This window comes from Asterias rubens, chromosome 8 (assembly GCF_902459465.1).
Source record: "Asterias rubens chromosome 8, eAstRub1.3, whole genome shotgun sequence".
Classification (NCBI taxonomy): Eukaryota; Metazoa; Echinodermata; class Asteroidea; order Forcipulatida; family Asteriidae; genus Asterias; species Asterias rubens.
The window spans coordinates 369,160-384,665 of NC_047069.1; the positions used below are offsets into that span (position 1 = coordinate 369,160).

A 15,506-nucleotide genomic window follows, 5' to 3' on the forward strand; every position below is an offset into this window, starting at 1 on the left:
AGATACACTAACTGTGAAGACTAGTCTTTGACAATTACCAATAGTGTCCAGTGTCTTTAAAGCAAATAATAAATAAACAACTAGGAATTCAAGACACTGGACACTATTGGTAATTGTCAAAGACCAGTCACGGTTTTCTCACTTAGTCCCTTGCAATAAAATTAAGCAAGGGACCCCAGTTAAATTGTTGTTGTGTGAATAGCACTATACAGAGTGAAGTCATACAATGAACACTAGGATTGGAACCATGCTAGCGGATCCAAACAAGGAAGTACATCAAGCTTCATGTACATAGGCTTGGCAAGGCTCCTCATTAAGCAAGGGACCCCAGTTAATCTGCTGTCGTGTGAATAGCACTATAGATACAGAGTGAAGTTATACAGTGAACACTAGCATTGGAACCATGCTAGCGGATCCAAACAAGGAAGTACATCAAGCTACAATACATAGGCTTGGCAAGGCTCCTCATTTAGCAAGGGACCCCAGTTAAATTGTTGTTGTGTGAATAGCACTATACAGAGTGAAGTCATACAATGAACACTAGGATTGGAACCATGCTAGCGGATCCAATCAAGGAAGTACATCAAGCTACAATACATAGGCTTGGCAAGGCTCCTCATTTAGCAAGGGACCCCAGTTAAATTGTTGTTGTGTAAATAGCACTATACAGAGTGAAGTCATACAATGAACACTAGGATTGGAACCATGCTAGCGGATCCAAACAAGGAAGTACATCAAGCTACACATACATAGGCTTGGCAAGGCTCCTAATTTGGTCTCAGTGGTGTTTAGAACCAAGCATTCAGAGTTGAATACCAAACATGTAGTGTAAACCCTACTGCCCTAAAAAGGATCTTTAATCATTTAGTGCACAAAAGCACTTCAAATGATCAAGATAATAAAAGAAAACACTTAGTTTTGGGGACGCTGGTAGCAAAGGGCAATCAAGGGCAAATATGTGCAGTGTGGGGCTGCTTTGTGACAGTGGGTGTACAATAGTTATTTTGTGACAGTGGGTGTAGTCTGTGTATAGGCCTGCAGACTTCAACTAGGTCCTATCTATGGCCCTTTTTGAAACCACGGCTTCAGCTTTGGGTTCGGCTTCAGGCTCCATTCTCTCGTCTGAAGCCCTGAGCGTGTATACGCAAAGCACACGCAGATTGTCAAAACAACCGCAGGGCCAAGCTAGCCTGAGCAAATCCAAAGCCTAAGCCATGGTTTCGAAAAGGGCCAATGCTCCAACGGAGGTAGAACCAACCAAAATGTTTGTGTACTATATTTGTAGTTATGAATCATCACTATATATGTACTTTTACCTCACTATCTTGGAACTAGTAAAGTTTTCTGTGTTCGAACCCAAATTATTTAAAATTTACCAAGTCAGTTTATTTCCCTTATGGTTCGAATCTTGGAAGTACTGGAAGTTGAATGACAAGTTTGTAGGATAAAAAGGTATACACAAGAAATTAATACACAATCTTTGAACTAAACAAGTTTTCTTTGTTCATACACAAATTATTTTAAATTTACCCAGTCAGATTCCCTTATGATTCTAATCTTGGATCTACTGGCAGTTGAATGACATGTATGTTCGTTAAACACAATGACAAACTGATGTAGTGTACTTTATGATGAACATAAAAAGCGGAAAACAATTTGACGTTAACGTTTGACCCTTTATGAAGTCTGTGCCTGAGCGAAACATGGAGGTACACCAAATGGAGGTATGGACCACCCTGGCAGAAGGAAATGACTGACAATGAGCGAATAGTTGGGCAAAAAATACACTGCAGAATGCAACAAGGAAATTGTGTTTAAAGGGTAATAGTTGCTTCAACAAAATATGGTCATTGATGGAAAGTGGCTGAGGTAGAACTGCTAGACCAATCTAGTCAACCAAGGGTGATGGTTCAACAACATTATTCAAGTTTAGATATGGGGCCATCATTGCTGTCGTGCAATCAAGGGGAAATCTGTGCTGGGCAGCGCAGTGTGTTTTACTCAGAGTGCTGGGCGAAATTTTGTTAGTTCTGGCATGGAGCAATAAACTAGATTGGTTCATAGTTCTGGGCAGGCCCGCCCACCACTGCTACAACATAGACCAGACAGCAAGGACAAGTTACCATAGTAGACAAGGTACAACCACAACTAAATAACCCTACAATAACCAACACAACACAGAATCTTTGATTCTCAGAGTGCTGGGCGAAATTTGTTAGATCTGGGCCGCAAGGCCCACACACCACTGCCCACCACGACTACAACACTAGTGATAGACCAGACAGAAAGGACAAGTTAAGATAGTAGACAAGGTACAGCCATAGAGCACCTATGCAACTAAATAACCCTACAATAACCAACACAACACCAAATCTTCGCTTCATGGTCACACATAAATAGGTGTCTACATATAGGCCCCAGGGGTACTGTTGTTAAGCATTGGTGCAAGGAGCATTTCTCAAAGGCCTAGGCTACAACCATTTCATTCCTCCATGCTTCAACAAAAGAAAACCTTGAGTTCGCTAGTGCAGAAGGGTTGCTACTGAAATTGATAGAACCATACCAATGGGGAAAACACATGACTTGTCAAAGTATACTTTCATTTTGTGAAATTAAGTAAACTCATGGTTAAACCATATTTGGTCATTGCTGGCTGAACAGAAAGTTGTGGTGTCTGTACAGTAGGGACTTTTCGTTTTCGACGACGGATGGTTCTACGACGGTAAAGATGACATTTGGCGTCATCTGCGCATGCGTCGGCTTTGAGGACGGTCGTCCCTCAATTTCTACGACAGTACTTGGGATGAATCTTCGTTGTGCTGAAAACGACAACGTTTAGCTGAACAACCGTCGCAGAACCATCCGTCGTCGAAAACGAAAAGTCACTATTATTAGATGAAAGCGTTTCACTTTAAAGGAACACGTTGCCTTGGATCGGTTGAGTTGGTCTTTGAAAAGCATTTGAAACCGGTGGTTATGAAATGCAAATGGTTAGATAGATAATTTAAAAGCAGAATATGCTGATCCACACAAACATGCCTCGAAATTGCACGGTTTTCCTTATACGTCAAGAAGAAACATGGTCAGCCATTTTGTGGGGTCAAAATTTGACTCCATAAAAAGGCCGACCGTGTTAGTTCACGACGAATAAGGAAAACCGTGCAACTTCGAGTGATACTTGTGTAGACCATTATATTCTACTTTTAAAATATCTTTCTAACCATATAAGCAATTCATAACAAATGGTTTTAAACGCTTTTCAAAGACCGACTCGCTCTAAGTATGCAGTTTTGAATTTGACCATTTTGCCTCAATTATGGTTGATTTATGGAAGCAACATTTGTGTAGTTTACAAAAGCACCTCTGTAATAAACAAAAAATGACAAATGTCCTAAAGGTTTAAAAGTACCATTTCATTACAGGCTTAAATTTCTAAGAACTGGTGATAGCTCTTTCATTTGATTCATCATGGATTTTATAAGAAAGGACAGCACACATACAAAAATAAATATAAATGATGTCATGTGACACATTACTACCATTCTTTATAATGTATGATCACTTTGTTCAATAAAGAAACATGAACTAACTGTCAGTGTTATTAAATTTTAAAGGCAGTGGACACTATTGATAATTACTCAAAATAGTCATTAGCATAAAACCTTACTTGGTAACGAGTAATGGGAGAGGTTGGTAGTATAAAACATTGTGAGAAACCTCTGAAGTGGAGTAGTTTTTGAGACAGAAGTAATTTTCCACGAATTTGATTTCGAGACCTCAGATTCAGAATTTGAGGTTTCGAAATCAACCATCTGAAAGCACACAACTCTGTGTGACGAGGGTGTTTTTTCTTTCATTATTATCTTGCAACTTTGAGGACCAACTGAGCAGTGTCCAGTGTCTTTAACAATCTATAATGCAGCACACAACCCTCGACATTTTTTTAAAAATCACATGGTACAATTATCAAATAAAAAGGTACCAGCAGACTTTTATAAACAAATATAAACCCTGGGAAATATGATACAGCATAAAAGTACAGACATTTCCAATACAAAAAATTAGCAGCTAGTTCTGTCACCAATTTCTCTTGAAAAAAAAAAAAAAAAAAATTGTTTAAAGGCACTATATCAACATTTGATGGGATGAAAAGTGATAATTTTTTTTTTATACAACCGCAGTACTTGAAGTGATTAAAAAAAAAAATGCATTTTACCGTCCAAAGCCGCTGTACTTCTTATCAAGTAGGTCTTTATTGTCGTAAATTTTTAGAGACATTACAAAATGTTTACAGACCTTCACAGGCATGGAATTTCATCTTTGGAAGGGCAAGGCCATTTTCATTTTCAAAAGGCACTTCCATTGGAAAATCTTAAAGTCTATGGGGAAGTTTCGAAGGGGCAGCAAGGCCAAGGGCAGGAGCAATGAACGCCATGGCCTCCGCTGCCTGAGTGTAATACCAGACCTGCTCTTACCAAGTAGGTTTTATTGCCATTAATTTTCAGAGCAATTACCAATATATACACACCCTTTAAAGGGAAGGGACATTGTACACGTTTGGTAATTACTCAAAACAAATATTAACTTCAAAACTGACTTGATAACGAGAATTGGACAGCTGTTGATAGTATAAAACATTGTGAGAAACGGCTCCCTCTGAAGTAGCATAGATTTTGAAATGGAGGTAATTTCTCACTAAAATAATAAAAGACTTCTAGCTACAAGTCTTTTATTCCTATCTGAAAGCACACAAATTCGTCCAACATGCCCAACAAGGGTGTTTTTTCTTTCATCATTTTCTCCCAACTCCGATGACCAATTGAGCTCAAATTTTCACAGGTTTGTTATTTTATGCATATGTTGAGATACACCAAGTGAGAAGACTGGTCTTTGACAGTTACCAATAGTGTACCTTCCCTTTAAAGGCGGTGGACACTATTTGTAATTACACAAAAATAATTATAAGCAAAAAACCTTACTTGGTAACGAGTAATGGGGAGAGGCTGACAGTATAAAACATTGTGAGAAATGGCTCTCTCTGAAGTAACGTAGTTTTTCGAGAAAGAAGTAATTTTCCACGAATTTGATTTTGAGACCTCAGAATTAGATTTTGAGGTCTCGAAATCAAGCATCTGAAAGCACACAACTTCGCGTGACAAGGTTGTTTTTTCTTTCATAAGTATATCGTAACTTTGACGACCAATTGAGCTAAAATTTTCACAGGTTTCTTATTGTATGCATATGTTGAGATCCATCAAGTGAGAAGACTGTTCTTTGACAATTACCAAAGGTGTCCAAATATGTAGTACTACTCCTCATATTCATAACTGCTACTTATTATAGAACTAGAAAAATAAACCCACATGACCGCCAGACAAAACAAATCTCTGGTGTGATACAATCCAGACATTTCTGACCTGAAACTTTTATGACTGAAAGAAATTTTCCTGGAATGCCGACACTGTGCCAGCCAACCACTGATAAGAAAACAATTTATCATGATAAGGAATTTCAGTTCTAGAGTGTTCTTCATAGTTCCTCAGAAATATTATATTATTTGCATTAATTTCCCCCCAAAATTGTGCAATATTGCCAACAGGAAAATGTCTATCAGGGGGAATGTATGGATATATTGAAATTATAATCAAATTTGAATTTTTTGTGTTTTCTGTTTAGAGCATCTAAAAAAAAGTCTCCAACGAAAATGACTAGTGGATTTTCTGAGGTACTAAATTTAGGAATGTAGTGCCTCAAGAATTTGTCTTTCAGAGAAAAAATAAAACAAAATTGAGCGTTAGAAATGTCACATTTTGTTAAAGCCATTGGACACTTTCGGTAAACAGTATTATCCAAGGCCCACACTTCGTGCATCACAACTTATATATAAAATAACAAACCTGTGGAAATTTAGGCTCAATCGGTGATCGGAGTCGGGAGAAAATAACATGAAAACCCGCCCTTGTTTCGCACGTTTCGCCGTGTCATGACATGTGTTTAAAATAAATCCGTAATTCTCGATATCGAGAATTGATATTGTTTTAATGTTTTCTCAAAAAGTAAAGCATTTCATGGAATAATATTTCAAGAGAAGTCTTTCACCACTACCTTCTGTAAACCCTGTAAGTTATTTGTAAATCTGTGAACTTCTATTTTTTTTTCTGTTTCCGAAAGGGTCCAATGGCTTTAAGAGTAGGACAAAACATTGACAAACACATGCAAGGTTAGCCGCAACATGGAGGAAGAAAATTGTCACAAAGGGTACGTGATTAAGCTCATGCAAGCTTTTCAAGCAGGAAGGTTATCGCTACACAGACAATCTATTCTAGACTTTCAGCTGCTTCAAGGAATTGCAAAAAGTTAAAGGAACATTACAGAATTGGTTTTTGCTATTAAAAACAGTTGCCGGCAGTGTTAGCACTTCATGTAATCCACCTACACATAAACTGACAAACCTGTAGAAGTTTGGGATCGATCAGCCATCAGGGTCACAAAAAATAGTGAAACACCAATTACACATTGTGCATGACGTCGATTTAAAAAAAGAAGAAGAATAAAACGATCAATGTGCGATAAACTCCAAATGGGGAATTAGTTTTATTGATCATCTAATACATGACATTTCAGACAGAATTATTTCAATGGATGTAGTCTACTATCACCATCATTAGACCGTGAAAGTTTGATGTAAATCTGTGATCTTATAGACAATGTTTTTGTTCGTACCAATTATGTAATGTTCCTTTAAAGACACTGGATACCTTTGGTAATTGTCAAAGACCAGTCTTCTCACTTGGTGTATCTCAACATAGGCACAAAATAACAAACCGGTGAAAATTTGAACTCAATTGGTCGTCAAAGTTGAGAGATAATAATGGAAGAAAAAACACCCTTGTCACAAGAAGGCTTTCAGATGCTTGATTTTGGGACCTCAAAATCTAATTCTTTCTGGAAAACGTTTCTAACAATGTTTTATACTATCAACAGCTCTCCACTGCTTGTTACCAAGTAAGTTTTTTTTGCTAACAATTATTTTTAGTGTCTAGTGCCTTTAAGTGCATGGTTAGTCAACATTAGGCATTCAGGCCTGCAGAGACAGTATTATAATGTGTGGCCTACTTCCAAAATAGTCGTTATCTGGAACAAGGTCAACTGAACTGTGGGTAAATGTCTCATTTGAATATTATTCACAGTGTGGGGGAAGCCTGGACTCCATTGTGATCTCAGCTTGATGCAATTTGCTATCATTACCGCCCTACAAATTTATATGAACACTTTTGTATGTCTCTTAGGCTATGTTACTAATAATTGAGGCAACAAAGGCGATTGCCTTAAAGCCATTGGACACTTCTGAACAGAACAAAAATTAAAAGTTCACAGGTTTACAAAAAAACTTACAGGGTTTACAGAAGGTAATGGTGAAGGACTTCCCTTGAAATATTATTACATGAAATGCTTTACTTTTTGAGAAAACATTAGAACAATTATCAATTCCCGATATGGAGAATAACAGATTTAATTGAAACACAGTCATGTCATGACACGGCAGAACGGCGGAAACAAGGGTGGGTTTTCTCGTTATTTACTCCTGACTCAGATGACCGATTGAGCCTAAATTTTCACAGGTTGTCTGTATTTTGGGATTTTCTATAAAATACTAGCATGGAACTATGTGATTTGTAAGCCAGGCCCCGATACTTCATTGAGGCAACAAAGGCGATTGCATGCCTTGGTGCCCATGCCACAGTAGAAATTTACAATTTCCTCACAGGGTGCTGTGTGATTTGTAAGCCAGGCCTGAAACTTCATGGAGGCAATGCCTGGATGCCCCTGGTCATTGCCTTGGTGCACATGAAATGCCACAGTAGAAATTTACAATTTTCTAGTAGGGTGCCCTTTGCAGGCTTGTCAGTTTATGTATATATGGATTACATAAAGTGCCTAGCTGCCAGCAGCTGTTTTGTTAGCAAAAAGAAATTATGTAATGTTCCTTTAAAGACACTGGACACTACTGGTAACTGTCAAAGACCAGTCTTCTCACTTAGTGTATCTCAACAACTGCATAAAACAAAAAAATCTGTGCAAATTTTAGCTCAATTGGTCGTCAAAGTTGCAAGATAATAATGAAAGAAAAAACACCCGTGTCACACAAAGTTGTGTGCTTTATGCTTGATTTCGGGACCTCAAAATGTAATTCTGAGGTCTCGAAATCAATTCATGGAAAATTACTTCTTTCTTGAAAACTACGTTACTTCAGAGGGAGCCGTTTCTCTAAATGATACTTAATCAACCTCTCCGCATTACTCGTTACCAAGTAAGGTTTTATGCTGACAATTATTTTGAGTAATTGCCAATAGGGTCCAGTGCCTTTACAAAGTGACAGAATCGCTTAACTATTATTTTGGCCAAATGCTGTGCGCTTTTTGTGCTGCTGCCAATATCCTAGAATGTAGAGGTCACAAACAGTACCTTCCTGGTTCTGGTGACAACACAGTATCTCCAGCTGGTATTTGTTCCTGAAATTTTAACAAAATCCACATCCCGTTCCTGGCTTTTTGCCAACAAAAAGGAAACCAGAAACAAGGAAATACAGCCTGCAGAAAAGCAGATAAGATATCCCAGGGGGTCACCCATCCCTTTATTCCATCAATAGATTATACATGTAGCTTTCAAAAACGTTAAGGAAAATAGATGTGATTCGTGAATAGAATGTACCAGCCAAAGGCGAATTCATATTAACGATTCTACAATTTCGAGACAGCACTTTATATAATCCACCATACACATAAACTGACAAACCTGTAGAAGTTTGAGATCGATCGGCCATCTGGTTCACGAGAAAATAGTGAAAAACTGTTTACACATTTTGCATGACATCAATTTTATTTCTCGTCAGATGACATTTCAGACAGATGACATTTCAGACAGAAATATTTCAAGAGATGTTTTCTACTATCATAAAGTTTGATGTAAATCTGTGAACTTCACCAAAAAATTTCTGACCAATTCTGTAATGTTCCTTTAAAGGGAAATGATACCTCCGGTGTTTTGGAACTGTTTGATTGTTTTGATCCTATATAAATATGAATAATACAATAAAACTAACCTGTAAAAATTTAATTTCAAAAGGTGGTCGCGTTTTTGAGATATCGCCAGAGTCTGTTGCAATTATGTCCACGCAGGAATAAAAGTCCATAATTGGAATACACAATATAAACTTTTATTAGCAAAAACCAATTCTGTAATGTTCCTTTAGTATGTATAAAACGATTCTCTACAGAATCTTAGATGCTAACAAGATAGTACAGCTGGAGGGTGCCACTTATGGAGGTGTCCCAGCGGAAGTGCTAATATCCTGAGTCTGGCTTGAGCATGAATTACTTCAGCTGTAGATAACAAGACTACATAGGGATCATTTTCAACCGAAATCGGCAAAATAAATTGTAAAGCGGACAAAATCTGTTTTCCTTTAAAAGGTGCTTCAAGGTCCCAAGGCAAAGGGCATGGAAGATGTAGTCTTTTCCAGTCAATAAAAACAATGTATTAGTATCTTGCATAATTGAAACTTGTTGGGGGGGGGGGGGGGGTGATATCAAATATTTTATTTAACATTTATAATAAAAAAAACTGGTAGTGTTGAGAGGGTTATGTAACTGCCATGTAACTGTCCCAACTTGTAATCATTGTGTGTGAGTGTAAAGATAGAAAATAAATCAAATAAATAAATTAATAAAAGGTAAAAAGTCGGTCTCGTTTCGAGAACAACCAAAAGATTTTGGGGCCTCATTGCTCAATACCGATACCCAAGACCCCAAGTGGGGGGACCGTAAGACCAAGACCCCAAGTGGGGGGACCGTAAGACCAAGACCCCAAGTGGGGGGACCGTAAGACCAAGACCCCAAGTGGGGGGACCGTAAGACCAAGACCCCAAGTGGGGGGACCGTAAGACCAAGACCCCAAGTGGGGGGACCGTAAGACCAAGACCCCAAGTGGGGGGACCGTAAGACCAAGACCCCAAGTGGGGGGACCGTAAGACCAAGACCCCAAGTGGGGGGACCGTAAGACCAAGACCCCAAGTGGGGGGACCGTAAGACCAAGACCCAAGTGGGGGGACCGTAAGACCAAGACCCCAAGTGGGGGGACCGTAAGACCAAGACCCCAAGTGGGGGGACCGTAAGACCAAGACCCCAAGTGGGGGGACCGTATGACCAAGACCCCAAGTGGGGGGACCGTAAGACCAAGACCCCAAGTGGGGGGACCGTAAGACCAAGACCCCAAGTGGGGGGACCGTAAGACCAAGACCCCAAGTGGGGGGACCGTAAGACCAAGACCCCAAGTGGGGGGACCGTAAGACCAAGACCCCAAGTGGGGGGACCGTAAGACCAAGACCCCAAGTGGGGGGACCGTAAGACCAAGACCAAGTCCAGAGGGTTCGAGACCGAGCTAGAGTTAATCGGCTGTGGTGGTATTGCGGTAATATTACATGCATTTTTTAAGATAGCTGGTGTGGATTTCACAAAGAGTTAAGACAAGTCTTATCTCGAGTTAGGACCAGTTACTCGTCCAAACTTGGGACTATCCATTCAATTTGTGTATCTCCTAGGACTAGTCCTAAGTTAGGACTAGTCCTAACTCTTTGTGAAATCCATCCCAGGTCTTGTTTTGAGACCAGCAGTAAAACGTTTGAGACCTTATTGGTCCGAGACCAACACCATGACCGAGAGTCCGAGACCCCAAGTGGGGAGACCAAATCCAAGTTTCGGTCTTGAGACCTACAACATGGGCCTCTACCAACACCTCTAAAAGGTTCATGATACCAATCTATCATCGACCCCCCCCCCTCCCCTCCCATCAAATCAAAACAAAGAAAGACCTTCAAAGAAAACCATCAGCTCATTATCTCTAAAATGTATCACATTACATTTTCTAGGCTCGTTAAGTTTTACTACATTCGGATTAACCGTCAGGCTAGTCTAGATAAATGGGATGGTATGGCAAGCAATACAAAGTACAGCGCCACATGCTTTTTTTTATTTTATAGCTCCATGCTGTTACTAAATTAGTTGCTGTATAACTGAATGGTATCGATTAAAATATTTATTCTGGTATTAAACACGTCAAAATGACAAAGCTGGCTGGTGCATCTGGAATGTATTGATCACATAGCTTTTTTATTATTATATTGTTCTGAGTTTTAAATATGTAAGGAAGTAACTCTGATTATGTGTCTTGCATCTAATACAGTCCAGTGAAGTAACTAATACATATTTTCTAAAGGTTTTGGCACAGCAAGTTAAAAGCATCCCCATAGTATTTTCTGGCTGTTATGTTAGGTTTTACAAAATTATTGATTGTTGATGATATGCCAAACTGAGTCCATTGGTCATCAAAGTTCCAAGAGAATAATTATAGAAAAATAACCCTTGTTCTGTTGCGATACTTTGTGTGCTTTCAGATGCACAAGAAGGCTTCAGCTGAAGTCTTTTACTATTTGAGTGAGAAATTACCTCTTTCTAAAAACAACATTTATTTCAGAGGGAGTCGTTTCTCACAATGTTTTATACTATCAAACAGCTCTCCTTTGCTCGTTACAAAGTAAGTTTTTATGCCAATCTATATTTTGAGTAGTTCCCAATAGTGTGCCTTATAAAAGCAACTCTAAGAAATTGGGACCTGGTCGACAAAATCTAAGACAACTAAATTCCCGAATGACTGATAGATGAGCAACTCGCTAGAATTAGAAAACAATGTGGTTTATGAGAGAGCGGTGCCCACTAATAGGCAGCACTTAAATGGAAATAAGGATGAGAATGCCTGTGTCAGCTGGCACACATGATCATGCCAGACCATGAGTCACTATGATCTCATTCCATTGAAATGTCTAGCCTAGTCTAGCCATGGCTGTCTGGGAGGACCATAGGGGGTTTTCTCTATGCTGTATTCCTAGCAGGCCAAATCAAAATAAAAACATGTGAAGCATCCCTGCCCGCTTCCTTTGTAGAGGCCGCCTCCTTTAATTTTTTGTTTTAGTAGGATTGTCATGTCAAGTTGCCTTCTTCATCCATGAGCCTTCGATCAACATCAAACATTCATCGTCAACTTTCAAATGGCCCATGCACGAATACCCGCTATGGTGTTAGAGCATTCTCAGTAGCTGCACCATCTTGCTGGAACAAGCTCCTTCTTCAAATCCGTGACTCATCCTCAATCAGCTCATTCAAGACTCAGTTAAAAAAAAAAACTCTTTTCAGACAATTCTGAAGCGCTTTGAAATGCCAGTGGAAAGCGCTATACAAATGTTAGTTATTATATTATTATTATTTATGCCTGAGTGGTTAATAGCATCAAATTCAAGTTCTGGTGAATACGTCATCATTTATTTAAATCCTCTTACACTTAGCTCTTTACATGTCTTGACAGTAGATTATTCATTGTATAATTTTGTATTATGTTCTACATTTCTTTTTTGTTGTATGTATTTTTTTTTTCTTCTGCGCCTCGGAATAGGGTCTTGTACACTAGATAGATGGCGCATTATAAATGCATTATTATTATTATTATTATTATTTTTAGTGTGGGTTCAGGTCCTAGCCATGACACTTGAGAAAGCTTTACTATAGTTGCTTCTTTTCACCTAGGGGTATAAATAAAATAATAATAATAATAATTTGGGGGCAAATCGTCCTTACTCGCAGCTAGAGCTGAATTGCGAAGGACACAGCTACAACGTGTCCGAGAAGCAGGCATGCAAGGGTGCATTCAGCTGCCAGCCACATCAACCCATTATGACCACGGAGCACAGCCAAGATCGAAAGTGTTTGATTTTTTTCCTAAGGGAGGAAAACCGGATAGTCTGGACAACCCTCGTGGCACAGCCGAGAACCAACGCACAACTCAACTCACATATGGCCCCGACCGAGAATCGAACCCGGGGTCACCTTGGTGAGAGGCGAGCGCTTTACACACAAGCCTACCGTGCCACACCGTGGGTAGGCCTTCAGGTTGATATTGTGTATGAAAAAGCCTCTGGAGGATTACTGTTACCCATTACAGGTTAGATATGCCCTAGGGAGCAGAGAAAGATGAAAGAAAAATGTTATTGGCCAATGACCAGCCATTGATTTCACCCAACTCATCCTCATTTAGGATTAATCCTAAGAGTTAGGATGACTTAAGTTACGTAACAACGTTAAAGCCATTATACACTTTCGGAACAGAAAACAAAAAAAGTTCACAGATTTACAAATAACTTACAGGGTTTACAGAAGGTCATGATGAAAGACTTCTCTTGAAATATTGTTCCATGAAATGCTTCACTTTTTTAGAAAACGATAAAACAATTATTAATTCGCGACATCAAGAATTACAGATTTATAGTAAACACTTGTCATGACACGGCGAAACTTGTGGAAACAAGGGTGGGTTTTCCCGTTATTTTCTCCTGACTCCAATGACCGATTGAGCCTAAATTTTCACAGGTTTGTTATTTTATATAGAAGTTGTGATACACGAAGTGTTGGCCTTTGGACAATACTGTTTACCGAAAGTGTCCAATGGCTTTAAGACACATTGAACTCATCCTAAGTTAGGACGGGTTACGCGTCCTAACTCGAGATAGGATTAATCCTAGCGTTTTGTGAAATCGGCTGCAGGGCACTTATGATAAAAAAATCACATTGCGATGGTTAGTGTGAAATGCACTTTACATACAAGAACTATCATTATCATATGAATTTGTTTTTGTGAACAGAAAAAAATTGCCATATTTTAACAATCTCAGCAAGGAAAAACTGTTTTAAATGAAAAGCCCTGTTTGTCTTAATGGGAAGCCATAAAAAAAAAAAGTGTTGTCCTTCCTTTTTTCAAAAAGGGGATATGCTAAACATGTTTTTTTTTTGCCAGGTGAACATTTGTCTGGACATATCCCTTGGTGCTTGTCTGGTAGTGGTACACCCTTGGCAAGATTCACACCTTCATCATTAGGTGCAATTAGGCATTCATAATTAGTTGCTGTTGACAACTAACAGTTAGCCTATTATTTCAAAACTTAAAGGAACACGTTGCCTTGGACCTGAAGAGTTGGTCTATAAAAAGCGTTTGTAACCCTTTGTTATGAAATACATATGGTTAGAAAGATATTTCAAAAGTAGAATATAATGATCCACACAAGCATCACTCGAAATTGCACCTTTTTTTTTACGTTGCAAACTAAAACGGTCGGCCGTGTGTCAAAATTTTGACTCCACAAAATGGCCGACCGTGTTTCTTCGCGACGTGAAAGCGCGCATAAAAATTGTCTACTTACTTGAGTTGAGAATACATTGGTAAAGTACGTTTGCTACAAGCACAAAAATTTGCTTAGGGGTAAGCAGCTTTATGAAATTGAGCCCTGGCAAGGTGTATGGCTTATTGCATTTCAGTTCCTTGTAAGGACTCCTGCCCAACACAACAGTTAAATGCTAAAGCAGTTTCCAAACATCTCTATACACAATAGGGCCTACACAGTCAGTCAACCATACTCCAGTCCTTACTCCCTTTGCAAGTCTGATGTGGGAGAGTGAGTCCCTGAATCCAAACAATGTACTTAAAACACAATGTACTTTTCCTATTGTACATTTAAGTACATGTAAACCCCCTTTAAAAGCCTACTGAAGAATCCCTGAGATGTCCAGAATACGACAACAAAACAACAACAGTGGGGGGGGGGGGGGGGGTATCACTGGCATGGGTGATAGGTCATCTACAGTCAATACAAAGGTTCCCATCCTAAAGATAAAGATATCAATATAAACCACAAGGGTGGTATCATAATTTGGGTGTGATCCCTGGCTACACAGCAGTTAACGGTTGTATGGCTTCTGACTGGCACCCCCCCCCCCCCCCCCCGAGCAAAGACAATATGGACTTTTCGTTTTTGACGACGGATGGTTCTGCGACGGTTGTTCAGCTAATCGTTGTCGTTGTTAGCACAACGAAGTTTCATCCTAAGTACTGTCGTAGAAATTGAGGGACGACCGTCCTCAAAGCCGACGCATGCGCAGATGACGCAAAATGTCATCTTTACCGTCGCAGAACCATCCGTCGTCGAAAACGAAAAGTCCCTATTGACAAAATAGGGACACCGCCAACATAGGGCTAGATAGCTTAGTTGGTAGAGCACCGGCACATTAATCGGGAGGTCGTTGGTTCGAATCCCACTCTAGTCAATTCTTTGTTCAACCCCTAATGATAAAGAGCTACAATGTACATGTAGGCCTACAAGTCTTGAAATAACCCACAGCACCCACATCCGCCGTGGTGCCCTGTGCTTTTGCTGTGGTGCCCTTTGCAAAGTTCTAAAATACAACTTTAAATTTCTGTCTTGAATGTCACATTGGATGAGAAATAAATAAAACTAATTTCCTGTTGGAGTTTATCACTCAGTGAGTGTTTTATTCTTCCTTTCCTTTTAATCGTGCAAAATATCTAATAGTTTTTTCCAATATTTTCTCAGATGGCCGATTGATCTC

The 15,506-nt window shown here is 39.3% G+C and overlaps 1 non-coding gene across 1 annotated transcript; it reads left to right on the plus strand.

Annotated features, from left to right (window-relative positions):
- The first annotated feature begins 15,130 nt into the window (after positions 1–15,130).
- On the plus strand, positions 15,131–15,203 carry Trnan-auu. Its single transcript has one exon. It is a non-coding gene; the product is annotated as a tRNA-Asn (tRNA).
- Positions 15,204–15,506: the final 303 nt, after the last annotated feature.